At 46.9% G+C, this 25,851-nt stretch overlaps 1 long non-coding RNA gene across 1 annotated transcript in view; it reads right to left on the reverse strand.

Annotated features, from left to right (window-relative positions):
• Positions 1-1,934: 1,934 nt before the first annotated feature.
• The window catches only part of LOC306799574, a 38,892-nt gene continuing 14,975 nt past the window's right edge, over positions 1,935-25,851 (reverse strand). Inside the window, exons 4-5 of the long non-coding RNA XR_013773631.1 lie at positions 24,413-24,545; positions 1,935-3,304 (exon numbers count right to left, since the gene is read on the reverse strand). This is a non-coding gene — a long non-coding RNA (uncharacterized lncRNA). The remainder of the gene's footprint in view (positions 3,305-24,412; positions 24,546-25,851) is intronic.

Genomic DNA, 25,851 nt, shown 5'->3' on the forward strand with positions numbered 1-25,851 from the left:
CCCAGCTGCCTTTCTAGTGTTTGGACACTGTCACTTATTTTCCTGCAGTTTTAAAAGAGAAAAGAGCAGCTGCAGGAGAAGTTAAGGTTCTCTCTCATGTCCCTAGCCTTGAAGGGATGTGTTGCCATAACTGTGCCTCCCTATTTAAATTGCTGGCAGGCAGCATCGATGGCAGTCAAGGGTGTCTGCTCCACCCATCTCAGCAGGGCCAGAGACAGGGCTGTACCTCAGTCAAAGCAGCTCACAGCTCGTTGTGTGACAAGCAGCCTCCTTTTGTCAGCAGCTGGAGCCAGGGGAGTGTTCTGAGCTGGGATCTCATGCTCTGCTGCTGCTGTCCTGGAAGAACCCAGCAACCTCTGGCACAGGGGAGGTGGCACAAACAGATGACTGTGCTCTGAAACACAATTTATCTGCTCAAACACTTGGACAGGACCTTCTGGCGTTTTGCAGGTCTCTTGGATCCTTGGGAGCAATAGTGACCTAATGCCTGTGGAATTCCCACGGACCTGACACGAGTGGGAGCTCTGGGCACCTCAGACAGCCAAGGCACATGTTTTCAAAATTATGCTCCCAAATGGCAAATGACCCAGATTTAAAAACCTCTTTTGAAAATCTGAGTTCTAACAACACTCCCCACAGTTGCAGTGAACTAGTGGGAAAGTCACCCTGCTCAGTGGTGCCTGAAAACAGGTGGTTGCACGAGCAGAGGAAAAGTCAATCCCTTCAATCTGTGGTAATTTAAGCATTGGAAAATCGGCTGGTTTTGAAAGAACATGTCTAAAAATGTTCCATGCAGGGATATCAGCTCTTCAAGTGCTGATTGAAGAACTGTTGGGAGAGAAACTACAAAAATCAGGCCATCTTCCTTCCCTCCCCTCCACTCCAGCCTCTGTTTAGGTTAGGATAAAAGCTGAGTCCAGATTACCTTTGCTGGGACATTTTTCTGTGAGGACATAGATATGGGAGAGGGGTAAATAATGGAAAAGTACATCATCTGAGAGATTGCTGAAGGGGCTGAGTTGTGGGGACGTGAAGGAAGACAAACTGTCACTGACTGATGAATTTTTTTGTAATTTTTAAGTCATGGGGAACACAAAGGTTTGCCTGATTGTGACTGCACTAATTTGAAACATTAAGATGAATGGTTTAAAGATAGGTGCCCAAAAATAAACCCCTTCAAATCCATAGCTAAGCATTTAAGTAGAGAGGCTTCTGGACTCCTTTGCTGCAGTGCATTTTCTGGAATTTTTCTGGACTTTTGCAAAGGCTTTGAGCATCCGGCATCTCCCGCTGAAGTCCAGTTAAAATATATTCCCATTTCCTTGAAGTGCTGAATTATGGACTTAAAAGCCCGACTCTAGGCACCATTTTTCTCTCTGTGAATGATCTGGTTACAAGTATAATATAATAAATTTTAATAAAATAGATTTATGGCTTTTCTTCATTTTTTTGCTAGCGAAAAGATGGAAAAAATAAGATTTTTTTTTTAATGTTTCTCATTCAGTAGGGATTGTACTGGGAATTCTGCTAGGAGCTCTTGCCCCCCCAAGCTATTCTCTGAACAAGGCTGTTCTGCCTCAATGGGCTGAGCTGGTGGGCCCACTCAAGCACGGGCACTTCTGGCTCTGAGCACGCAGCAGGGCTGCACAGGAGCCCTGGTGCTCTGTGCCAGCAGGAAGTGGTAACGAGCTACCCCAGCCCTCCTAGATGAAGGACAAGTTTGAAATCTCCCTCCTCACATCCTCTTCTTTTCAGTTTTCAATGTTTCCCATCCAAATGGTGCCTGGAGCGCTGCAGCTTTGCTCGCAATGAATACCATTCGAGGAAAAAAAAAGAGACAAAATGCAGAAAAAATCCCATGGCCATGGCAGATCTGTGAAATCTTCAGGCAAGTTTTCTGACAGCAAATCTGCAGCTCTGGCAAGCGGCTCTGGCTGGGGAGCCACGTTGTGCTATTTCTAATTAATAGCAAGTAGAGGGTGAGTCACCCAGTAGGTACCAAAGTGCTTCTTCTCCCGACGCATCCCCCACTCCCCGCTTTCTCCTGCCTGCCACTTTGTCCCACCCTTTGTCACCATCTGTACATGGTTAGCTGGAGAATGTTTATTATATGATTTAGTTAACTTTCGAGCTGCGAGCCTGCCCGTTTGATGTGCCCTCCTGTTAATGCAAAGCACACCATTACTAGTTAATGATCATGAACTGTCATCACAGTCACTTTGAAAAGGTGACAGTGATGAATGGAGCCGGTGGCTCCCAGGGAGGTTGATCACTGAATGGACAGTAAAGTTTATTTAAGCCCTGGCCTGATAATGGCTCTGCATATTTCAGATGGGTTGTTTCCACTCAGTTCTGGGATAGCAGACATTCCCGAAATGATGCGTGCTGCTGCCGCCCCTGCCCCCTGCATTCTGCTATCTTCTGGTAAGAGAAAATCTCCCCTGCTTTTGCATCTGCTGCCCTAGCTGCATCCCAGTCCACACTGCACTTCTCTAGTCAAAAGAGAGGAATCCCTGGGGCAAAATTTCCTGCAAGTTTTGATGAGAGGAAAAGCCCCTCTTGGAGCTGTTTCCTGAGTGAATGCCCACAGCTGCTCCACAGGCTGGGGAAGGGGCTCACACTCCAATTTAATTTGCCAGGGCTTTTCTAGCACGATCACAGCCACTTGCCTGGCCTGAGGTGGGGGATAGGACTAAAAATAAAATCTGTCTCTCACTGGGCAATCCTAATGGGGGCTGGCAGCCAGCACTGGCAGGCCTTGGAGCTGGGAGTCGACCCGGTGCTTTCAGGTTGGGAGGTTCGAGGTCCCAAGATAAACAAATCTTCTGGTGAGAGTGACCAGCGTTAGGTCAGGCTAAGGGTCGCCCGAAGGTCACGCTGCCCTGCAGCTTGGATATTTTGGTTGTGTGTTTACCTTCCCAAAATGCTTGGTGTGCTGGAAGGCCGGCTGCTCCGGGCCCTGGAGCTGGGATCAATCTGCCAGTCAGTCCTGGGAGGGGACATCCCTGGGATGGGACATCCTGGGATGAGCAGGGCTGAAGAGAGGGCCCCTGGAGGGCTTGGGGTAGGCAAAGTCCCCATGAGCAGGCAGAAGGTGCACAGGGTGGTTTATGTCAGCATAGCCTCTTGGCTTTCACTGTAATATCTGCTGTGTGGGAAACACTGGTAGTAAAAAACAGACACTGCTTTTTCAAGCTGTGTAAAACCTGGATCTTCATCACCTGACAGGCTGGCAGATTGCACTGCCAGAGACTCACACATGCAGCATCAGGTCTGGCTTAAGGAGCTGGAGACTCTTGTAAGCCTGTAAAAACAGAAAAACCCAAGACACTCTTCATTTTTATCTTTCTGGCTTTTGAATCTTTGGAAGACCTGTCTGTCAAGGTTTGCTGTGCATCCAGAAACGCTAGAAATACCTTTTTCCTTTTTGCTAAGGCAAGGAAGTAGAGATATTTGTTTAAAATATTCTGATAAAAGTTTCAGGGAAGTTCACAATTCACAATTTCAGGGAAGTTCACAATTGTCCCTGTCAGAAGGATGAGGAAGTTAACAGTAGTTTCTAGATGATCTGCTGGTACATAGGACTTCTATGGCATTATCAAAACCAGGAGGTGTCTCAGCTGCACGAGAAAAACATATCAATTTACATAAGTAATGGTTTGTCTACAGTTCAAGCTGTATCAAGCTTTACTGTCAAAAGAAAATAAGGACACTGCCACAAGGGAGCCACTTAACCAGCCTGTTTGTATACTGACATGGCTTTTCCTGGTAGACAAGTCTATAAACCATTTGCTGGTATCTCAAATGGCAAGTTATCATGCACATTTAGGGGATAACAATGGGCTTTTAGGAAAAATAAATCAATGGGTGGAATTAATAATCGCTTTCATTGTCAAAATAAATGTTTTACGTGAGCCGCAGCAAGGGAGGCGAATTATTCTCACGAAGTTCTGAGGTTTGGGGGCGATGCCAGGAGCTGCTGGTGGCAGGGGGCTGTCAGGGGGATTTGCAGCAGGATTGGAGGGCAGAACCGTGTCCTTCTGAGCAAGAGCTCCTGTGGGTGCAGGTCGGGGGAGGAGGGGGCCGAGCATCACCGCCCGGAGACGCCTTGCCCGGCATTCCCAGCACAGGGCAGGGATGGAGGAAAGCTACCCCGCTGTCCCCGCTGCCTCTCCCTCCCCGAGCACCGCGGGGAGGCGACTGTCCTTATAAATTCGGGTTGAGACATTTTACCCGAGCGTCTGCAAACATTTAGACGCAGAGCTGCTGCTGCTGACTGCCAGCCCATTGTGTGCCGGTGACACTTCTCTCCGAAAGACACTTACCAGGGGGCGAATGTTGATTGAGCAAATGAGCACAAAGCGCTGAAGCCGCTGGCTGCGAATTGTGCTGCTGTTAGTTTAAACAACTGGAACAGAAATGCCATTATCCGGGTGAGTTGGGGGAGCCGGGTGGAATATTCACAGCGAGAAAATTTGCCGGCAGTGACTAGCGCAGCGAGATGGATGGAGTGTTTGGCTCTGATGGACATGTCACCCTGGGTCTAACTTATTGTACCCACACTCCACTCCTTCCAGAGGGATGGATTCCGAGGCTTCTCCCTCCAGCAAAATTGAACCTGTGCTCCCTCTTACTAGCACAGCCCAGCCAAACCACGCACGGCCGGTGGATCTGCTCCAGTCCCAGCCTGTACATTCCCAGCCCTCCATGCTCTGCCTGCTTATTCCCCTCTCTGTTCTATGGGTTGGTTTGTGCCTTCTGTGCTGGGTGCACATGCCAGAACAACTGGCTGGTCAGAGGAGCTTGCTGGGCTCTTGCAGAGCTGGAGCTCCAGCTAAAATGTGGCTGGAGGGGAGGGTGTGTTATTGGTGTGTTAAGACCAAAAAAATTGCCTTCAAGCTACGGATCAAAGGGTCTCTCCTCCAAGCAGAGCACTCGATGAATCCCTCTGGCTGATGGAAGGGAATGCCGCAGCTCGGCCTCTGATATGGCTCAGGGAGCAGGTAAGAGGAGTAAGAGGTGTCCAAGGTCTGACTCACTGTGCCATTAGCATTACAGACGTCATGAAACAGCAGCTCCACCTTGGCTGTGTTTGCCACATCCTCTTCCCAAGGCCTTTTCCAGCCTCTGCCACTCCACCCACTTGCCATCATCCTTGGGCATAGAAATCTGTCCCCACGAGGGGTGCAGAAATGACTCAGAGAGAATGGCAGTGCCTGGATTGGGCAAACTCTGGCTGCCAAAGTCGGAGAGGAATGAAAGCCTTGAGCATTCCAAACCCAACCAAATGAAAGATGTGGATGTTGTCTGAACCAACAACAGAGAAACGAACATTTAAGACAGATGAAACACCTGATAAATTAACATTTGTGTTAAATGGGATTTGGTCTGATTACCAAGGCTGGGTAATTAGTGAGTGTGAGGTGTAGCAGCTGCAGATGGAGGTGAGTAGGACACGTTATTCAGATTATTTTCTCACTTGAATTTGCTCAGGAGACGGGAATCTTCCTGCTTTGCAGCCTCGTGGGAGTAGGAGTGTTGAGTGCCTGGTGTCTGAGTTTCACAGGGAGCAGGATATTTGATTACTAGAGGCAGACATTGGTAACTGATGGTATTAGTGCCCTTTTCCCAAGCTGGTGTGAATGCAGTAAAGCAAATACAGTATAAAAGTGAAAGTCTTCTGTGCTTCCTTGCTGGAGGGCACATCAGTTGGGCTTGCTGTGAGAGGAATGTACCATCCCACCTTTTGTAGCTCCATACCAGCAGTAACACGAGCTGCTGGGCTCCTTGTGGAGGCAAGAAGTGAATTGTACCTCATGCAAAGTAAGGTCTAGCCACCAAGACCCTCAAGCCCTTTAATTAATTTCTCCCACCAAACTATTTGCTCTGCCATCCACAGACGCACACCAAAGCCAGATTTTCAGTGAGCAGTCAGAGTACTGGAGTAAGTGAGCCAGAAATATCTTTGTCTTCCTTTTCATAGTCGCTGTTGTGCAGCCTCAACCTCCGTGCAGAGCAGGTCTGGTCACCAGGTGGGGTGGGGAGAAGAAATTCTGCATTCTGGGATAACAGATGTCACCAGGGTCACCTCATAAGTCCCCTGGGGTGTTCAGGGAGACTGCCATTTGTTCCAGCAGCAGAGCTTAGCCACAGGGTACAGCCTGCTGAGGCTTCCTGTCAGTCCAGGTAAAGTACTGCTGATTTTTAACACCTCCCTGCCAAGTGTCAGCACCAGTCCTGAAACCAGGGGCTTGCCACTCTTCCAGGGTGTGTGCTGCCCCTCTGCTTGCTCTGAGCCCAATTCCTCCCACAGCATGGTCCCAATGTCCAGCTGATGGGAGGGAGTCTGACCCTCTGCCTTGCACCAAAGCAGGTTACCAGAATAAGCTGATCTTTCCAGAACTTTGTCTCTTATGCCTGCTACAATGAGGGATCAGGGCAGCAGAGCCTGTGTGAGTAAGAGTGATGGACTGTGTGCTTTGACTGGTGGCTCTGGACACAAAAAGCATCAATAGAAAGCACAGAAAGCAGCCCAGGGAGCCTCCAGTCTGAGCTGTCATGCACATACAAATAATCAAAAAAGGAAAGAGAGTTCCATGCCATCAGCCATACCTGTCAATTAAATTAGGCCACGATGTCACTGTTTTGTATCACTGAATTGTTAGCACAAGTACCTGCATGAGCTTGGCCCATGCCAGTTACAACCCCTCTTTTTGTTGCTAAGCCCCTCTCCATCATCCTTGAAAAATCGTGGGAGGTGCCCAATGATTAGAGAAAAGCCAATGTTATTCCTATCTTCAAAAAGGGCAAGAAGGAGGATCCATGAATGTACTGGACAGTCAGCCTCATATCCATCCCTGGAAAGGTGACAGAACTGATCATTCTGGAGGTCACCACCAAGCATGTAGAAGTAAAGAAGTTAATCAGGAGTAATCAGCGTGGAATTATGAAGGGGAAATCATGCTTGACCAGTCTGATGATTGGTCATCCCACCTATGATGGTGTGGCAGGGTGGGACAACAAGAGGAGAGCAGTAGATATTGTCTGCCTTGACTTCAGCAGGGCTTTTGACACTGTGTCTCACAACATCCTTCTAGATTACCTCAAGAAATGGGGGTTAGGTGAATGGACAGGGATCAAGAGCTGGCTGAATGGCAGAGCTCAGAGGGCTGTGATCAGGAGCTGAAATTGGAGGTCTGTAGTTAGTGGCATTCCCCAGGGATCAAGATCCAGTCTTCTTCAACTTGCTTATTACTTGTTTATAATGATTTATCTGGATGAAGGGAAAGACTGCACCCTTAGCAAGGCTGCTGATGATACAAACTAGGGGAGCTGCTGATACCCCTGAAGCTCTGCTACCATTCACTGGGACTTTGATAGGCTGGAGAGTTGGGTGGAAAGAAACCTGATGAGGTTCAACAAGGACAAATGCAGGGTCCTGAACCTGGGAAAGAATAACCCCAAGTACCAACACAGTCTGGGGTCTTACCTACTGGAGAGCAGATCTGTCGAGAAGGACCTGGGAGTCTTGGTGGATGACAAGCTGACCATGAGCTGGCAGTGCCTTGTGCCCAGGAGGGCCAGTGGTATCCTGAGAGGCATTAGGAAGAGTGTGGCCAACCCTAATAACTCTGTGATTCTGTGATTTGAGTGTTCCAGGTGCTCCCAGCAGCTCTGACTACTGAGCACATTGGTTGTGACAAGTCTGCTTTTAGAGGTATGGAAACTAGCCACATGGCTGTGAACTGCACTGGGCTAGCAGACTTTGAAGCCAGGGGACATCCCTGGAGGATTTTATTCTCTTAGAGATATGTAACTACACTTCCCTGCTGCAATTTGCATTTGGCACTAGGCACAGCTTAGTCCCTGGGGTGATCCTGCAGCAGCTAGGCTGAAAGGCAGCTCTGACGTCAGGAAATTTCTTTTGGGCTCCACACCTTTTGATTTTACACTGTGTTGTGCATCACCCCTTTGCTGCTCCATCGTTTTCCCAGAGCAGTCCTTTCTTCTCTGCACAGCTCTCAACTGCCTGGAAACTGGTGCTCAACCCTTCCTGCATCCCACACTTCATCCTTCTCCTGACTGACTGTCCACACCTACTCCTGTATCACCTCTTTATGAAAACATATCCCCTGCACTTCTTCGCTGCTCACGAGAGCCACACACAGAGTCACGTCTTCACATGCACCGGCTGGCACGACCACACTGGGGTGTGGGGACACTGAGGCAGGGGACACACGCTGACATGGAGGTGTCACCCTTCACCACCCACACTGGCACCGAGATGGACAACGCAAAATGAACTTAATGCTGTTTTCGGGGCAAGGTCTTCATTTACACCTCAGCTGGTATAAATGACGCCGGGTTTTAGCAGTCAATTTAATCGTTTTACTTCTGGTGTGAAAGAATACGTGCTGGATGGCTGGGACTGCCCCACACAGACCCATCCTCAGCCTCCTCCTTTTCTCCTGGAGGTAAAAAGTTCAGCTGGACCCTGCGTTGCAGGGTTTTCAGGGTACCCAGCCCGGCGGGGAGCGATCAGCGAGGGCAGAGCATCCTTGGGATGCGGGCGGCCCGGCGGGCACGGGCTATACATAGCTCAGGTCACACAAAGGGAGCCTGTGAGGCTGCTGGGACCTGCGGTTATCAGCGGCCAGGGCAGGAAACGTCCCACACCACAATAACCTCAGCTCCACCTTATGTCAGCAAGCCCTACAAACAGAAGGAGCCGGGCGCGGGTTTTGCTCGGGCTGGTACTGTACACCGGGGCCGGCTTCCATGGGGAACGGGCGGAAAAACAACATGACTGGCCTGTTCTGATGGCAGGCAGATAAACCCTCCCTCCACTCACACGGGTATTGTTTCCTTCCCGCTGGCCTCCTCGCTGCCACCACCGAGCACACGATAAAGCCTCGGCTTTTTATAGGGCTTCTGTTTGAGTCTGTGCCCATTTCAATGCAGTCATTCAAAGTGAAGGCGCTGGGTGAATTGTTAATTCAAGTGTCCTGGAACACGGCAGTTAGGAGAAATTAAAGGATTATTATTAACCAGTTCATTCTGGACAAAAATTCCCTACCTTTACTTGCAGTAGAGTTTGAGCTTCTTCAGCTTCACATAGCAGTTAACTTTGGAGCCAGGGCTGGCAAGGAGAGGAGGAAATATGTGCATGTGCCACAATTTTGATCAAGCTCTGCCAATATTGCTGTTTCCCTGTCTGCCACCTGAGGTGGCTGGAGTCATTGCTCCAGCCTGGATTCTAGCAGAAATAAAACCAGACATTCATATTGCCTCTGTCAGGTACTACATCCCAGCACATCCACACATGGCTGGAGACAGGAAAGACCTACAGGGCCTTTTACACCTGCATCCTCATGTTTCTCATTCCTGAAAGTACCGACAGTGAATTCAGATATTTTGCTGGACACTTGATGCATTACAGCAGCACCTTGGGATCGCTGTCCTGGGCCACCTGCTGATATCCCTTCCCCATGCTGCAGCACCCAGCTGGCAACCAGGGAGGCAACAATGCTCAGGCAGGAAGGGAAGGTGGGAAAACACCCAGCACACTTAGGCAGAAGTGGAGGTTTTTAGCTGGATGGTTTAACACAACAATCCTTGGGAGAAAACCTAGTGGAGGTACTCTGACTGCTGACAGCCCGTTTCCTTGCACTGCAGGAGAATGGGCATTTGCCTTAATTGGTGCTTCCTACACTATTTTGAGGCTGAATGCTCTTTCAGGAAAAATAAATGGGTAACAGGCCTATTGAAACACAAGCATGTATTATTAAATGTTCCTCTCCCACGTGCAGCTCATCCACAGCCATTTCCCTTGCTATGTCCTCCACGCCCTTGTCCCTCACAAACTAGAAAACATTGTCTTCATTTAAATATTTTGTGAGATGATGAAGTAACTTCTGTCTTTGTCATAGTACTTACCAGCCACTACCAACTGGCTGTATGCAGCTGGAAGGATGTGGTTGTCTAATCCTTCAGACCAGTTTGGGTTTTCTTCTTTCATGTACTGCACAGGCTGTTTTGTCCTTTTTTTCCAGCTCAGGTATCTCTCTGCAGCTGGCCCACTTTCTTTTTGGTCCTGGATTATCTGCAGGAGTTTTTGACTTCCTCTGTTTGTGAATTGATTTGTTTCTTTATTCCTCTTTGCTGGATCCAGGACACTCATTGTAATCCTACCTGAGCTAAATCTTCATCTCCCATGAAAGATAATTTTGCTTGACTGAAATACGCAATGGGAACAGGGAGAATCTCCCATATCCTTGTAAGTCATGTGTTTCTCCTCTTTTCCAAAGCCAACAATGCAGTACAATTGGAAAAGACTCAACAGCCTAAGCTCTGATGAGATATGAAAACTTTGGTTGCTGCTGCTGCTCCTGCTACCACTGCCTGGAGTGGGGAAGCAACCAGACAACTTAACTGCCCTGGGAATATGCAAAACCCAAATGAGAAACAGTCTCTGGCCTGAGAAACTTGCAGTCCTGTTAGACAAGACAGATAGTGGCAGGGAGAGGAGGCACAGGGAGATGGGCACTGGAACAAGGAGTAATTAAACCAGGTTCCTGCTCAGGAAGGGCTCTCCAGGGCTCCAAGTCACCCTCTGAATTTTATAGCCCCTTTCACTTGATCAGTGAATATTCTGAACTTTACAACTTTTATATAATTCTGTGTGTTTCTGGTAAGTCGGGTTTTTTGTTTGGGTTTTGATTTTTTTTCTTTTCTTCTGCAACACTAACTTGATAAGCAGGTAATTTCAAGCTGATCTGATGTCTCCTGTTGTAAGGTTGTTTTTTGGGCACACTGTGATCCTCCTGAGGGATGGCTTTTGCCTGGTGTCATCTGCAGCTCTCAGGCTGGCATATGCAGCTTGTGAAAGATGCCTACAGTCTTTTGCTCAAGAGACTAATAAAATTAAACACTGTGGTGATTTCTGTGGTCAGGGCAACATCTGCTGCCTCTGACATATCACAAGTGTGGAACATACCAGGCCAGAAGGGACAGAACTGGGAGAGAAAAACATCTTTAAAAATTAGAAAGAAAATACCCTTCAGCAGCTACAGTGTCCTGGCACTGAGGCTGACCCAGCATGGGTCCCTGCATGCCTGTGCTCCAGGAATGCCATCCTGGCTGGCACTGAGCCTCCCAGGAGCCACATGTGGTCCGTGTGGACCCAGCTGCTGCCTTGTGTCCTGACCCTGTGCAGGGTCTCCCCAGGCTGGTGGGGCAGGAGAAACCCTGGCCAAGGAGAGGATCCTTGTCCCTCAGGTCCTCCACTGTCATACAAACCTGATGGGTGTGTGTGGCAGGATGGGGACTGTGACCAGCAACACAAAACCCTGGGATTATCTTTGCTATGGCCACATGGACATATAAATACTGATAAAAGTTCATGCAGGCTCCAGCCTCTGGTTGGATTAACTCCTTACAGTAAGGTTGGGTCCTCTGGATATTTCTGTATTTCTTGCACTTTTGTTCCCTGCCACAGGAGGCACACAGTGATTCCAATCTTCCTGCATCTCCAATCCTGCCCCATGCCACAGGAAAGAAACAATTGGAAAAGTTTTTAGTCAGATCCTCCTCCTCCTTGTTAAATTTAGCACAAGCCTGTAAAGCACCACCAGGAACGGCAATTAGGGAGCTGCACGTTTTGGTTCATGGTTATCTGCAAGGTCAGAGAGAAGTACAGGCTGTGTTAGTGAGGGTTTGTCAGTTCTCATACAGTTTAAACACAGAGGAAAATGTTAAGAATAAGAAGAAAAGCAAAATGTATGAGTCAGTCCTGACTCTCAAATACCTAAGCCCCTTCCTAACTGCTCTTTCCCCAATTGCTCCGTCCATTTGCAATATTGATAAAACACATTATATATTCAATGAAAGCTGATTTTGTTGAAGGCTAGAAAAGTCAATGAACCACTGTCACTGTGCAGAGCTCTCAAAAGATGGATCTTCCCAAGGATCTTCAAGCTAATGGCATCCCTCTTGTCAGAGAATGAAGCCAGAGGATCTTCATGCTAAGAGTGTTTTACCATCCCTTGTTCTTTTTCAACTCTTTATCTCTTCCTCTCCCTTCCTCCTGCCACCAATCCAGCATCACTCACCCTTTGCTTTTAGTCCCTTCCCAAGCTCTGTACCCACTGCTCTCCCAACTCTTTTCTTCTCTTTCCCTCCTTTTCCACTCCAGACTCCTTCATCCAGGCTGTCTAGGCTCCCTTTGGTCTCCCTCCTGCCCTCTCACACTGGTCCCTCTCTCCCTTGTGCCAGGTCCCTGTTCTGTGCACTGTGGGGGGACACTCCAGGGGTGCTCCCCCTTTTCCTGTGATGCTGGTGGCGTCACACGTAGGAAGCACGACAAGGACAAACATTTTCTCCAGCAGGATGGAACTCCAGTGACATCACTCAGCACCCCCAGGGACAGCCAAGACCTGCTTCAGACTCAGCCTGGCTTTAACTTGTCCTGGGCAGCGCTCCAGCCTTCGTGCCACCTCATTCTCCCTGTCTCCCTTTCCCTTTCTCTCTTCCTCTGCCTCATTCCACGTCATTTCCATTGCAACCAGAACACACTCTCTCTTTCTTTTCTCTCAGGAGCCCCGTCTGCAATGTGTCTGAGGGGTATTTTTAGCAGAGAGTTTGGCAGACTGGCAGTCCTGGGCGTTTTGCCACCTTGAGCAAAAATGTGCCTCAGCCTGATAAGGATTACAATGGGGTGCTGGGGGGCTGTGGGGCTGTGGGGCTGGGGGCCAGGGCCATCCTGCTGCCTGTGTACCTGCTCTGTGGGGCAGAGTGGCCATGGGGCAGTTCCCATCCCATCCTGCACTCTGCATCCCACACTGGCCTCTAAGATATGTTCAAAGGTGTAAAAGAAAGGGTGGCTGGGAAAGCTGTGGGAGTTAAGTGGAAGAAAGCCATTGTATGGCTGGAATAGGGGACTTTTCTGGCCATGTGTTTCTGCAGCACCTTGTCCCAAAAGGCTGCCTTGAGAATGCAGCAGCCAAGTAATGATGGGCACGGGCACATCTCCCAATATCATAGCCTTAAGGCTGCTCCTTTTCTTCTGCTTTGTCCTTTTGGCAGTGGCATGGCTCAGGGTGAGGTGTTGGCCCCTCACAGGCACAGGGTGAGCTCTGGGACAGGCACTGCTTGTCCCAGAGTGGCTGTGGCTGGCACAGCTTGCTTGGAGCTGTTGTTCCCTGACGTGTCAGGCAAAGTATTTGCAAGTGGGAATGGCCTGCCGGGTTCTCTTCCAGCTGCAATCAATAAAGAACTGCGCTGTGGGTTTTTAATTTGAAAAATAAATATCATGGCCAGCTAATCTTTTTTAATATCTAGTTTCCCTCTCACATTTCAAGGGTCTAGATCTTCCTTAGAGAAATGATGACAATGTGATTAAACAAATGTAAAATGTGAAATGTATGCAAAAGTGCCAATTTTTAAAAGCAGGACATATTGGGCAAGAGGGAGATCATACAAACCAATGCACCAAGTTTGCTTATCTGGCCTCCTGATCATCTTAGCTACGTCTGTAGTGGAGGAAAGGAGAGAAATTCCCTCAGGAAGTATTTTCAGAGGTAACACAGATGCTCTAAATACTCTTCAAATAGGCCTATCTTTCCTGTCAATGCCCCAGGGAAGAGCTGGCTGGTCAGTCAGGGACCCTCAACTGTGACAACCTCTCCCAATCCACACCACTCTGACCATACCTGCACGGACTGGTCGAGGCAAGGGTGGTCTCCAACTCCAGACAAATGGCTCCATCATCCTTCTGTGCCAAGTAGAATAATTTCAAAGGGACCTGTGCCTCAAGGCTGGTGCTGAGGATGTTTATTTGGGGCTGGATATGTATGGATGACTGCTTGCCTACAGGTGAGGGATCCTATGCTTGGAGCACAGAAATGGATGTAGGGATTTGAAGGGGTCTCAAAAGCATGTGTCTGCCCAAGAAGAGACCAACTATACGTGCACTGTGTTGTGAAAGGTGTTCTTACATTATTTTTAAGAGTCTCCCTTACCATTAGAAAGGTTTTTCTCCCTGTTAACTAAGAACAGGAGAGCAGACTTTTCCCATCTTCATCTCTGAGCTGTTTTATGCAGCCGAGGATTATTACTGCATCCCCCTAAATTGTTTGTTTTTTATCTAAGCCATCCAGTTCTTGCAGCTCACCCCTGCAGGTCACGTTTTCCAGATCTCTGGTGTTCCTGGATTCTCTCCAAAAGGCCAACATCTTTCCTGAAATGCATTGCACTAAACTGGCCATCCTATAAGAGCAGTAGCATACTGCATAGCATACCACATCTGCACTGAGCAAAAGGGTCATTCCTTTGTACAGGCAGAATACTGCTTGTTATTCTTTCCAACATTATATTTGCTTTATTGGTTTTGGTTTTTGGTTTTGGTAATTGTGTGATTTAGAGTATTTTCCACAGATTTGCTTCTTAACCAGCCATTTCCTCCTAGTTATTTCTACCTGACTGTAGTTCCTTGCAGTCTGCCCTACTAAGTTTTGTCACACACTTTCTCTAAAATTGTCAAAACAATGTATACTTCCCTCCCTTTTTCTTCTTTTTTGAGATTTTCAGTTCTGATCCTCTCTGCCAGGTTTGCCATCACAGTCTGTGTTCCCTTGTGCTCTGACAGATGATGCCACTGGGGTTTAGGCATTCTGCCACTCAGCTTGGCCCTGTTCTAAGAAGTCAGGTACGTCCCAGATGTCTGAAGGCACCTGGGCAGAGAAGTTTAGCACCCAACCTTTGTACTCAGCAGCCTCTGGGGCCGTTGAGATTTGGTTTAGGCACCTCTGCCTCTTTGCTGGCTCCAGCCCTCTCTGTGCAGCTCCCTGCTCGGGCAAAGGGCACAAACGCACACCAAACTGAAATGGTTCACTCAGTCCTGGCCACGTGTTTGGAGATGGTGCTCTGTATGAAAAAGGCTCCCAGTGTTCATTAACTGGTATTTTTCTTTTGGAAAAAGGAAATATTTTCTCTGTCCAGGAAAATGCTGGGTATTAAGAACTTTTATCTCAACTTACCAAAGAGAATAAATATCTGACTGTTGGAAAGGGCTACAGCCTGCGAGACCCCAGCTCTCAAGCAGCTGCTGGGTTTTGGTTGTCACTAATGCCTTGTATTAAAAGCCAGGGGTTGCTGCATGAACCAGGGGTTTGAGTTACTGTGAAACCTGTGTCTCCCCTTCCCCTCACCCCTTCCTGGCATTAAAACCTTGAAGAGCTGCAGCACACACAACAAAGGAGAAAGCAATAGGAGAGCAGCAAGGTCACACATCTGCTGCTTTCCACACTTTCTTATCTCTGACATCACGGGCCTCAAGGTCCTTCTTCTCATTAAAACAGCTGAATAATTGCAAACTGTACACAAACTGACTAAATCTGTGGCCTTCTGCCTTAGTCATAATATGGGATGTCTGGCTAGGGAGGATGTTTCTTGGCGAGGGAGAGTGAAGGGACTGAAGAAAAAAGCAGCTCTGTGCAAAGGCAGCAGGAAGCTGCTGCCACTGCCCCTTGGGCTGCCCAGCTCCAGGACATCCAGCCAGCCAAGGTGGTGTCATCCATGGTGCTGCTGAAAGCATCGGGATGTGACCCCTCCCCACCCTCAGGAAATGCAGGGCCAGCACCAAAATCACTTAGTGGAGGGCTGATTTGCAATGATCCCACCAGGGCTCCCTCTGCTTGGGGTTTGTTAGCAGTGGAGAGAGAAATAATACCCCAGGGGTGGGAAGGGCAACAATGGACTGAAAGAACTGTGGAAAATCAAAGGATAAGACATGCTACGGATGCAGAGGCATTAAAAAATGACAGCAGAAAAGGCAGAACAAATACCTTAAATCATCAAGTCTTTTGTACAGCCTGGATTTGTTCAAGTAATATCAGCTCACCTCAGGCTGCTCTGTCTCCTGCATCTCTCCACATCTCCGTGGTTTGGACAGTCACTTCTCAGCTCTGGCCATTGCACTCACTCCTGCTGATGTCTCTGTGGCTGCTGCACCTCGAACAGCTGCCACTGGGATTTCTGAAAACCACACCTGCATCCCCCACCCTGCTGGTCCCAATGAAATACATTAATGGCAACTCATTTGTCATGACATAACGTGGGATGTAAAAGATCTATTTCTGGTGGTTGCACACGCCTCCCTGCTTGGTGATTAGTGTTTAGCATCTGGGAGTGCAACAATCTGGGAAAGCTAAGGCATTAGCAAGTGGATGGGGGTGGTCTGCTCTGTGAAAAATTGTATGTGTCTTGAAGTAAGTGGATAAAGATGTTTTCGAGGTTCCAAGCATTTTCCTATAGGAATAGAAATGATTGCGAAAGATGAAAATTGGGAAAAATTGTGTAACAGGTGGCTACTGACATCAGCAGCTGGACACAAGTGTTAGTGGTTTTAGTCCTTTCAATGTTATTTGTGAAGGTCTGAAGGTGTCAGAGTGCAGCTCTGTGGGTCTTCCATATAACACTGGTTGCACAGTTCCTCCCTGAATTTTGTCCTCCTGGTGAGCCCAGCAGCTTGCTGGCATTCTGCTCATGCTTCACTGGGAAGAATGTAGTTATTTGTAAGTTCTCACATCTGTGTTTTGTTTTTTTGGTTTTTTTTGTATTTTTGTTTTTGGGTTTTTTTTGGGTTTTTGGGATTTTTTGTTTTGTTTTTTGGGTTTTTTTTTTTTTGTTTGTTTGTTTGTTTTTGTTGTTTGGTTTGGTGTTTTGTTTTATTTTCTTTTGTTTTAATCTGGCTTCAAATTCCTCTTCTTTATATTGCATCTTCCCCTACCAAAAATAAGTGGGGTTTGCTATGTGACACAGTTTCCTTCTGAATGAATTTGTACTGTCAGCAAGCCAACTCAGCCTTCCTATAAAAAGTTGGACACTGACTGAGAGATGCTGCCTCTGGTCTGTATTTTCCTGCACATTCTCCACTTTTTTTGGTGGTTTTGGAAGTGTTGACCCCAGAGCAAGGGCCATAGCCCACTAGTACTGTTTTCACTTGCCTGAGACTTGGTGAGACCCCATTACATCCTACAAAAGCAGTGGGGGCAGAGACAGAGATCTCTCCTGTAACAAGAATACACAATTCTACAGGTGCATTTTGAATTTTTTTTACAATCTTTTTTTTTTTCTTTAAACACAGGGTCTTTGCTGCTGGAAGGAAAGTTTCAAACAGATCAAGTTTTCCTTGGAAATGAGCTATCTAGCAAATTTTCTCTTTGTGACAGGTTCTTAAATCAACATGCTGCTTATCTGATAAAACTCTTATCAGAGACAATTTGTGGCACGTTGCCCCAGTACCATGATGCAGTCCTCTTAGCTTTACTCAACTGCATGAAAACAATAGAAGATGACACTGCAAATAGTAAAGAGCAAATGTTCCCTGTGTGTAGGTATCTTCAGACTATCATTCCATAGTTTGAACAAACAGTCAAATATCTACTGACAAACAAGCAAAAGTTGGCAGGAATTAATGGTCCTCTGGAATAACAAAGTGCTGTGGGAGTATGTTAAGCATCCTGAGCTAGACAACTGTGGCAAAGTTTTTGGTTTCTCCTAGAGAGAGATAGTTTATTCATGGATTACTGAGTCTTTTCAATGATCTTCCTCTGGGCCCTGCCTCTTGACTAATGCTCGCAGGCAAAGTACAAAGAGAATAAAAAATATGCAAACTAGCAACAGTGATGCTTGGTGTAACTGCAGGACATTTTAAAGCCTGAGTGGAACAGTTATTCCTTTTGTTATTTCTAAACATTTCATACAAAAGAATTCTGGTTCTGATGGGACTAAATATTTTGAAACAAGTCACTAAATCTTCGCTTTTCATGTAAAGGACGAAATTAAAATCTCTCATTTCAACATTTTGCTCTAAGTAGCTGATTCAACTAATGAATCATCATCTTTGGCAAAGTGCATTTTCCTGGAATTATCCCAATAAAGCTCTCCTGCATATTCATTTTGTAATTTAAAATTAGGTAGCAATTCAGGTTAATACTTTGGTGTCAAAATGGCACAAAATTTTGTAATGGTAAAATAATATGGAGGATAGAAATGATCATTCCTAACCACTACTAAAGAGAAAGAAAAACAATTCAAGTCAAGCTGTTGCACACACAATATCCCTTAGATAGCCCTTTGGCTAATGTGTATCTGCTGATATGGGTACTGACACATCTCTTACATATGTATAGATTCTAACCTGTGGAGGAAAAGCCACTCAAAAGCTGGAAAAATACAGCATGATAAAGCATGATAATGTCAGGGATAAATAACATTAGGAAGTACAAACTTACTGGTAGGTCTTCCCTAATGATCAGGGTGGGACTTCCACAAAATTTTGAAAGGAATACCCCACACTCAGCCCATCCATGTTTGACAGCATTTCCTCAGCATCTGGCCTGAGGCACTCAGCCTAAATGCACTGCCCTCCCACCCCCACAAACTTGTGTTCCACTAGCAAAAAATGATCAGCACTTATTACAATGCTGTCCATAATGGATTTCAGCTGCTGGTGTCCCAGGGAAGCAGGACTCCATGGTTTCTTGCTCCTCCCCTTGTCAGGATCATTCATGGAGCCATGTCAGGATCTGTTGGTCTTGCTGTTGCACACACACACAGACACACACACAGACAATAAGGCAGCACTGTGACCTCTAGGACATATATTACCTAAGCAGATACCACTTAGGGCCATGTGAGCTCATGTGAAATCCGCATGGCAATTTGGATGTAGAAGTGAGAGATGTGACCAGAGGTTCCACTATCCCATGCCAGTGTTCTGAGTCCCTGGGCCCATCATCCCCATCCTTAGTGCCTTCCTAATGTCCTTCCTTGTATACACTCAGTGTGATCTGGAACAGCAGGCATCACTCCTCCAAGACTTGACCTCTTGGTCGCTTCCTCCTCCAGCAGTGGCATTCAGATCTTCCCCTCTTAGCATTGACAAGAGGACATGGCCTCAAGCTGCACCTGGGGAGGTTAAAGTTGGACATGAGGATGAATTTCCTCACAGAAAGGGTTGCTAAGCATTGAAATGGGCTGCCCAGGGAGGTGGTGCTGTCACCATCCCTAGAGGTGTTCAGGAAATGGCTGGATGTGGCACTTAGTGCCATGGTCTAGTTGACAAAATGGTGTTTAGTCAAAGGTTAGACTTGATGATCTCAGAGGTCTTTTCCAAACTACTTGAATCTGCAATTCTGTGAGGTATTCCTGATCCTAGAGGTCATCTATGGGGTCTAAGGGCATCAACTGGTGCAGTATTTACATTCTTCAAAGAGAACTGGACCCTAAACTGAAACTCTAAACAGCTGTGACTTGGTTCTAGTTTATCTGTAGCATTTTCTACTAACCTTATGCTGCTTTTTATACTGATTTAAACTGCAAATGTAACTCTGAGTACATTTGGACCATGCCACTAGCCCATCCCAGGGCTAGGCATCTTTAGCAGGAATTGTCACCTTGGACCCAAGGTGGCTTGAACTCTTCCTGCAGTCAAATTGTTCCTGTCAGTCAGCTGTGGAATTTCTGCTATGCAGACTCCTGTGCATCAGGGTCTAAGTTTGGAACTCACTACACCTAGGATGTAAAATCACCTGTGTTTTGGAATTTTAAATACAGACTATGTTGAGACCTTTCCATGCAGGACAGCTTTTCAGAGCAAAATATTCCTGATGAACTCATCAGCTTCCAGAATGAGAGATCCTTTGATAAATTAATGTAATCTGCTTTAGAGCTGACCCAGAGGTTTCCTGCATACAGTGCCTCATCTGCAAGAATAGCCACAGAGGAGCCTTGATTAGGTGTGTCCTTAATTATTTATTTATTCAGAGCACACATTCATTCACATTGTATTCACTGAGCTTTGGCCAAATCCCATGTCATTGTCTGCCTGCACACAAGTATTTACCCAAAGGTATGGGTTTAAACTGATTAACTCACACTGGAGCAAACGCCTGTGTAGGCACTGATATTGGCTTAATACCTCACTCAGAAGTACTCTGAAGTTGGCTGAGGTCTTGTACAGACCCTCTTCTTTGAGAGTAAAGTGTTTGCACAGGGGCAGGGCTCGGCTTTGCTGGTCTGTAGGATGGCTGAGCTCAGCTGGTTCCAGGCTGAACGGGTGCATGGAGCAGTGTCTGGGAGAGGGCTGCTGCAGAGCTGGGGATGGAGGACCTCAACTGCACTCCTGGTGGTGGAGACTGACTTTGTTCTTTCAAAGTTTCCAGCAAGATAATGCTGGAGTAAGCAAAGGTAAGCAAAGGCTGCCCTGGTAAGATGTGTCCTTGCGCTGTGCCACAGCAAGCTCATTTGCTTTGCAAAGCGTTGCCAGATGCCTGGAAATGGAAAGGGGCACAGACCCTCCCCTTCTGAACCAACTCCATTGCTGATGGACCACACACACATTTTCTGCCCCTGGGGTTGCCTTCTAACTCAGGTGCTGCCTCCTGACTATGTTCAATCCTTCTCATGCAGGGAAAGGACCAGAGCAGCAGCAGAAGTGCCCGGCTTTACCAGTCTCATTTCTTCCTTCAGCTTATCAAAAACGAACTTCCAGTTGGCTTTGTTTGACTTCTAGGGTTTATTGGATTTGTTGCTTCCCTTCTTCATTTTCATATTAAAGGCTAAGGTTGGGCTGTGATCTGCTACTGTAGCCTCCAGCTCCTGAGCTGATCCTACCAGCTCTAATTGCTCAGCTGCCTGATGTAATCACCAGGAGGTGTGTGTGGCTACAGGCACTTCATATTTTCTCCCCAGCCAGATGGAAAAAAAATAAAAAAGAAGAAAAAAAAAAAAGTCAATTGGCTCTAGGTCTGTCAATAGTGACTAATCAGGTGCTGTACAATTAATTATGAAGGGGTGTCATTTTAAAACAATTCTGAGGTGGGAAAGAACAGGCCTGGGCCCTTTACCTGCTGGCACTGTTTGTGTTGCTAAGCCAATCCAGGCTGCGTCCTCTATTTCATTTACCTTTTAAACTATTGCCCCCGCATAAGTAAACACTTTCTATAAAGTGTGTGTGTGTGTGCATGCATGTGTGTAAGTGGGTGGAGGGTGATCTGGGAAGCTCTCCACCCTAGAAAAGAAATTAATGATGGGGAGGGAAAAAAAAAGAGAGCAGCAAAATTTGGCAGTAATTTCTCAAGAATGGCAGGAGATAATAGCAGGTGGATGAAACAGGAATAGGATGAAACAGTCTGGGGCTGAGTCCCAGTAATCAAAATTGCTGTGAGATACAGAGATGGAGGTGAGATGTCCCTGCAATACAAGCTCCCTGAGCAAGGAGCCTGTGCTCCCCAGCAGCCACCTGCAACTGTCATGGGCAAATCCCCATCTCACCTAAAGTGGCTCTCCCAGGCTCTGCTCCCAGCAGTGGCCAACATCTCCCACCCACTCCCCTGGGGATGTGGCTGCAGAGAGCAAGATGCTGTTCCTGCTCTTCACCCTGCTGCCAAAACAGAATTGTCCCCTGCAAAGCAAAACTCATCTTTCAAGGAGGAGGGCAAAGCTGCTGCTGTCTAGTGCCAGGCTTTGGGCACTGACTGGTGAAATTGTGTGTAGAGGGGAAAGAAGGACAGTCAGGGAAATAATAAAACAGCTTAGTAGAAACAAAGTGACAACGCTGAATGACAGTTTCATTGAGGGAGCTGTCAGTCATTGAGACTGATGACGCTGTGTCTGTTGCCTGGAGTGGTGGAAGATGGGCTGGAAATGTAGAATCCAGGATTTTGGGGGAAGCCTCTGCTGGGACCACCTCCCTGAAGATGCTGACTTCAAGAGATCTTCTGGAATGTGGCAAGAGGCAAGTGCCATGGTGTCTAGTAGAAAAAAAAAATAGAAGTACCCTGTCCAGCCATTTAGCTTGCTAATAAAAAAACTCCAAATGGTCCTTTGGTCAAAAATTCTGCCTGCAGCACTTGCAATTCTGTTCCATGGGCAAAATAAAAAGGTAAAAAGGAGAGAGTGTGTAATGGCTAGCATTGCTTTTTACTACAGTAAATGTAGAGTTAGATGGATTATTCTGGATAACAATTTATTAGCAAATGTATTTTAGGAGCAAAATGCCAAGGTACAAGAAGCCCTGTTCTGAACTTTTCAAAACCAAGCATGTTGACTTTGTTCCCCAAAAATTAATTTTCTTCATTTTACTGGTTAATATTTTAAATGAAAGGAAGCATTCAAGACAGAGAAAAACATTTGATCAAAATGCACATTTATTTCATCTAATTAGAAGACTTCTAAAACCTTATTCAAAGTTAGTTTCAGAGCTTTGTGTGTATTTCAGTACCATTGCTGGCAGTCTCCCTCTCCCCAGCCTTCAAAAAACTATGTTAGATTGGCTTTGTTAACAGCAAAATATTTAGTACCCTTAACCTCTGTTTCTGTCAGCATTTTGATGACAGCAGCTACTGGATCCCAGCCACAGCATTTCCTTGCTGTGTGTCAGAGGACTTTGAAATACGACGTGAGGAGGTTCAGTTTGTTGGGGCTGTACAACGTGGGGGTTGCCAGCCTGGTCTAGGTCAGGAGCCTGATCAATCCTTTGTCCTGGTTTTGAAGCAAGTCCTGCACCAAGAGCATGGAAATGCACTGCCCAGAGAAAGAGCCTTACCCTGAGTCATCTCAGAGCCAAGTCAGTCCCTGGTAGAGGGGCACCATGGCACTGAGCTGTGGCTAACCCAGGGTTACACAGCAGAGCAAAATCAGCGGATGTAGAAGTGGAGGTTACAGCATAAACATGTGCTCAGATACTGGTGTAATGAACCTAGTATAAATATTTAGATGTATTCCTACATCTAATTCTTATGCTCATCATTCTTATGTCAAATGGTTTACAGAAGGCAAAACTATATTTCAGTTACAGGCACGGCTTCATAATTCTTCAAGTTAATTAAGACATCTAAATGTGCTTCATGTTTGTCACCTTTGCTTTGTAAATGGCACATACTTGTAGATAATTAAATGTTTTTCATATCAGTGACAGTAATGGCAGTTTAGGTGTCCAGCCTCAGGGAAAAGCAGCAGCTATGAGTGTCATTTGTACGTCTCCAACAAACACACTGCTGCTTGTGTCGTGTGTGCAGACATCATGTAGGGAAAGAATTAACTGTGGTTTGGGATCTCTTTATACTCAGCAGCGTGAGAGTCCTGGTGTTGGTGTAGATGCTGATGGTGGGGCTGTTGTGCTGATGGGTGCCCAGGGGCCTCTGGGTGGCACCTTCCCAATATAGCTGCAGTACTGTGCTGGCCCAGAGCACCTCTCATTGCTCTGTTTTTTCTCTGTCTGTGCCTTTAAGCATGAACTGTAGAAGTGGCTGCACAGACAAGGAAGGAGAGTGGTGGCCTGTCCCCAGCTGGGTGTCCCCTTGCAAAGGAGACAGGAGGAGCCACCCACAGCAGAGATCTCCCCAGGGGCCTGAGGGTGGGCTGCCTGTGGTGGTCCCAGAGCCTCACTGGCAACTGAGACCTGCTTGGTGCCAGGTGGGGAATCTCCCTTTGCCAGGGGAATCCCTACCCGGCCACTTCATAGTGTTTTTAAGGACAGCAAGGAGCCTTATCACGTTTCCAGATCTGCTCCAGATGCTTTGCATTCCAGCAAAGCTCCGCAGAGGTGCTGAACCCTAGAGCATCTCTCCGAAGAGGAGTCCCTTCTCTCCACCTCGCAGCCGGCAGCTTCCAGCTGCAATCCCAGGGGAAGGGAGCGGCCCCGCTCCCAAGGATGTCCCCAGAGCTGCCGCAGGTGACACAGCCCTGCCCGTGTCGGCGGGAGCTGTGTGTGCAGGAAGGCTGGCTGCACGCAGCCAAAGGTCAGCAAACACTGGGGAGCAGCAATGGTTTCCGACCCAGTGCCACCAAGGCCGCTTTGGCCACTTTTGGGTTTCACCTTGAAGCGCAGCCAGAGCACAGGGTGCTGCTGGCACTGCTGCCTGTGCAGTGGGGTATGGCTCTGGGGGAGTGCTCTGCTCCCAGAAAAGGGAATAGTTAATAAATGCCTCACACAACATTTTCCAGAGTGCTAATGCCCATCAGTCCCTAGCTGTGCCATCTCATTGCTGCGTGGGTATCAGCATGCCCTGTCCTCCATCTCTGTCCCTCTATCTGCCACCTCTGTGCTGTTTCAGGGCTTCTTTCTCTTTAAGAGGAAACCCAGCGGAAGCCTAGCTATTCAATATTGTTTCATATTATTTGGTTGTGAAACAATTTAATTTGTTTATGGCTCTAAAGGTCAGATTTGACTGTTGCCCAAATTTCTAAAGAATAAAGAATTCATCAGGCTGAATGGGACTTCGTGGCATGATCAACTGGAGAAAGAGAAGGGGGCTAGTGAGAATATTTAACTGGAACAGCAAGGCAAACTTACCTTCAGCTCAGGTTTAAAAGCCTAGTCAATCATTACACGTTTTTTATTATTTACCTGGTACAAAATCCCCCTGGGTGAAGAAGTAGAAAAACTCACAGGCCACACTCTTTCAAATTTTTAGTAGCTTGCTCAGCACTTTTTTTCCTCTGTCTCAGGACAGTTGAAATTATATGGGTTGTGATGGTGCCTGTGGATAGATGAGAAATAAAGTGGAAGCACATTGTGGTTGTAGCTCCAAGCAGGAGTGTTTGTAGCAGTGAGGAGAGCAGGGCCAGCCAGGGACTTTGAGAAGGAAGGTAATTCTCACACAGTCATCAGAAGACAAAGGTTACATTTACACCTGGCCAGAAGGTTTAATCATCTACTATTTCCAAACATTGCAGGCTCACAATCTGTTGTGTCTGAGATCATAAAACATAATCACAAACTGGAGACAAGAGACCTGGGGCTTGATTGACCATACTTTATCTTTTCTTTTTCGTTCTTATTTTTCACTCAATATTATGCCTATTTTAGGAGAGGAAGGAAAAAAGATGCTTTGGAAAGAACTTGCTTTGGTCAGAAAATTCTTGATGCAAAAAAAAAAAAAAGTAAATTCTGAAAACCAAGGATTAGCAGACAATTTTCACTCTTCTTTGTTTCACTTGTGTCAAGAGCACTTGGGAGACAGATTACCTGCTTGCTAAGATCTCCCTCCCAGGCTTTCAGGGAACAGAAATTGTGGCAAAGGAACCAAAAAGAGAGAAGTATTCAAAGAGAACCAGGTACAAACCTCTCATAGCTTAGTTTTCCAGGTCCTACCACAAAAACAACTAACATTCAACCACCTGAAACGCTGGGTGTAGGTGGCTTTCATCTGTCTTTGGGGGAAGGGTAAAATTATGGTAACACTGAAAGAGAATCTGGCAGTGATGGGAGGGTTTCTGGGTAATGTTAGCCACATTTTTGCAGTTTGAGACTGTAGTTGGTTTCCTCTGTACCAGTGAGGTTGGTGAGGAGGTTTATTAAGCATGATCAGGGACAACTATAGCATAGAAAATCTGAGGCAGCATCACTTCTGCTTCCCTCACCCCGTTGCCTCTGCAGGGTCATAGCTCTTTTCTATCTGAGGCTTGCAGAGAGGAGCCAGGTGTTTCTCACCTGATATTCCTGGTGGTTTATAGGAGAAAGGGTGGAAGGGTCGGCTCCAGCCTGGCTCCAAAGCCTTGTGTCGGCATCAGGGAGGGACCCTGGAAGCGATGATGCTGCTTTGCACCTCGTTTGGGTGTTACAGTGTGGATTATCAAAGCACTTAGTGCTGCGAGAAAGAACTGGCCCTGTTGAGATGAAGGGCTGCCCTTGCTGACTTCAAAGGGGGCTGAATTTAACCCTTTGGCTTCAGCGGGGTTTGAGCTCCCGGCTGGAGGCAAGCACGTGCTGTTTCTGGATTGGGACCTTCCTCTCTTTGTTTGAAAGGGGAAATGAATAATCCAGTTGATTTGCAGTAAATCATC

This window comes from Erithacus rubecula, assembly GCF_903797595.1.
Source record: "Erithacus rubecula genome assembly, chromosome: 3".
NCBI lineage: Eukaryota > Metazoa > Chordata > Aves > Passeriformes > Muscicapidae > Erithacus > Erithacus rubecula.